This window comes from Podarcis vaucheri (assembly GCF_965113315.1).
Source record: "Podarcis vaucheri genome assembly, chromosome: 4".
NCBI classification, from domain to species: domain Eukaryota; kingdom Metazoa; phylum Chordata; class Lepidosauria; order Squamata; family Lacertidae; genus Podarcis; species Podarcis vaucheri.
This window is the reverse complement of record NC_138762.1, coordinates 94,178,058-94,180,838: the sequence shown is the minus strand read 5'-3', so window position 1 is coordinate 94,180,838 and position 2,781 is coordinate 94,178,058. Positions and strand designations below refer to the sequence as shown.

At 38.9% G+C, this 2,781-nt stretch overlaps 1 long non-coding RNA gene across 1 annotated transcript; it reads left to right on the top strand.

Moving 5' to 3' along the window:
- Positions 1-1,270: 1,270 nt before the first annotated feature.
- On the top strand, positions 1,271-2,178 carry LOC309531141. The gene is made up of 2 exons (XR_014219105.1): positions 1,271-1,402; positions 2,052-2,178. It is a non-coding gene; the product is annotated as an uncharacterized lncRNA (long non-coding RNA).
- The last annotated feature ends 603 nt before the right edge of the window (positions 2,179-2,781 follow it).

Here is a 2,781-nt window from a genome sequence, read left to right as displayed (position 1 = left end):
CCAATACTTTGCGATGAGTATTCTTGCTGCTGTTGTAGCATACATAAAGAATGTTCTGTCTTTCTTTGGCACCAATTGGCCGACCATGCCCAGGAGAAAGGCCTCTGGTTTCTTAAGGAAGGTACATTTAAGTACCTTTTTCATTTCATTATATATCATTTCCCAGAAAGCCCTAATCTTTGGGCACGTTCACCAAAGGTGAAAGAAAGTACCTTCAGTTTCTTTGCATTTCCAGCATTTATTATCAAACAAGTGGTAAATTTTTGCAAGCTTGACTGGAGTCATGTACCACCTATAAATCATTTTCATAATATTTTCCTTTAAGGCATTACATGCCGTAAATTTCATACCGGTGGTCCACAACTGTTCCCAGTCAGCAAACATAATGTTATGACCAATGTCTTGTGCCCACTTTAGCATGGCTGATTTCACTGTTTCATCTTGTGTATTCCATTTCAACAGCAAGTTATACATTCTTGACAAGTTCTTAGTATTGGGTTCTAACAATTCTGTTTCTAATTTTGATTTTTCCACCTGGAAGCCAATTTTCCTGTCCTGCTTATAAACCTCCATTATTTGATAATAATGGAGCCAATCTCGCACTTTAACTTTTAATTTCTCAAAGCTCTGTAATTTCAATTTATCTCCTTCCTGTTCCAAAATTTCCCAATACTTTGGCCATTTGGCCTCCATATTGGGTTTTTTCACAGCCTTTGCCTCCATTGGCGACAACCACCTTGGGGTTTTATTTTCCAACAGATCTTTATATTTAGTCCAAACATTATGTAATGCTTTCCTAACAATATGGTTTTTAAAAGCTTTATGTGCTTTAACCTTGTCATACCATAGATATGCATGCCATCCAAATACATTGTTAAAGCCTTCCAAATCCAAAATGTCTGTGTTCTCAAGAAGCAGCCAATCTTTCAACCAGCAGAAAGCTGCTGATTCATAGTAAAGTTTAAAGTCCGGCAGGGCAAATCCCCCTCTTTCCTTTGCATCAGTTAAAATCTTAAATTTTATTCTGGGTTTCTTGCCCTGCCAGACAAACTTCGATATATCTTTCTGCCACCTCTTGAAACAATCCATCTTGTCCACAATTTGTAGTGTTTGAAACAAAAACAACATTCTAGGCAGTACATTCATCTTGATAACAGCAATTCGACCTAATAAGGAAAGCTTCAATTTTGACGGTTTTTATGAATTTCAACACAGAACCACATACAGATGTACAGACTGGATGAGGAGCAAGATCTGGATCTCAGGATTTGCCCACCATCTCCATTACATATTGCTGCTGCCTCTCCCTAAACACAACTCTTCACCTCTGTTGCTACCTCCAGTTTTCTGTTCTCAGCCATGTAACCGAATTGCTCAGCATGAAAAGGAAAGCTGCCTCCAGGTATGGATGGGGGTACGAGGCGGGCAAGCTGCCTTGCTGCCCCTTCCTGGCAACACCACTTTTTACTAGTTGGTGACAGATTGACCGCCTGCACATAATGATGGTGTATGCAGTACACTGAACAGACCTCCCTGCCCATGTCAATGGTGTGGTGGGCGCAATTGAGGTGGCAGCACCAATGTTTACAAGGCAAGCATGCTGCGGGTAGCAGGGGCTGCTGGGAGGGGAGAGCCCCACTTTCAGACTGCACATCTGTATTTTCCAAAGCATGCCAGTCTTATATTTGACATGCACAAATAAGGAGTGTGCCTGGCATAATTCAGATGGCAGTGCCATGAGTTCAAGCATGCAAGAATGCCACATGCTGGCACTGAGCATGATGAATAAAATGGTGGTTTTGTGTCTTGCCCAAAGCCATGATCCAAAGAAATGAGGCTGCAACAGCTCTATATGTCTCTTGGTTTGGACACAGCTGTTGCCAACTGCCAAGAGAAAAGCCACAGCTTGGCTTTAAAATGGTGGCTTGCCTCTTCACCCATGGAGATTAATACATTGAAAAAGCTGCATTTCCCCATTAAGTTCATCCATGAAGATGCACGTTGCTAATTTCTATTGCAGCTCATAACCCATTTTCATCACTTTTATATAGGATGGCTGTTATTGAGATTTGGAAGGACAATGGAGAATTTTATTTTCGGGAACCAACTAATCACTGTGAAACATTGCCTGCACAGCTTAGAAAACTCATGAATAAAGATTATTTAATTGAGCATTCACCAATGGTTTATACATTTTGTTTAATGTAGCTCTGTGGTAAAATGCCTGATATAATAACCAATGTAAAGAATAAGTTATACATTTATATTACAGCACAGCACACACATGCCAGGGGGCATTAATGTCCCCACCCCATGTTTGTAATGCAAACATAGAATTTGACATAAACCTTCTAACTACAGTACAAAAACATTTTTTTAAAAAATGAACACCTTATGAGACATTTCAAACACATGTCCTAACTCAAGACCTTTAAAAGTATTAAACTTGTGATGGTTATCTTCTCTTCAGACAGCATTCTGTATTTATAGGTGGCAATTTGAAGTAATTAATTAATCATTAAAACCATTGCAGTGGTGACCAGGGGATGCATATTAACACATTATTTAGGATATTAAATTATAGTTGTATTCTTTACAATGGACACATTTATTAGTATGAAATGTTTCCCCAAAGTACCATCCAATAAATATTTCTTTTTTGCTAGTCTTTCGTGTCTGACTGAGTTCCCCCCCCCCCACAAAGTAGCTTATAGAATTACATGGTGAAATGACTCAAACCTAGAAGCTTCAATGAAATATTTTATAAATATGTTTATAAAA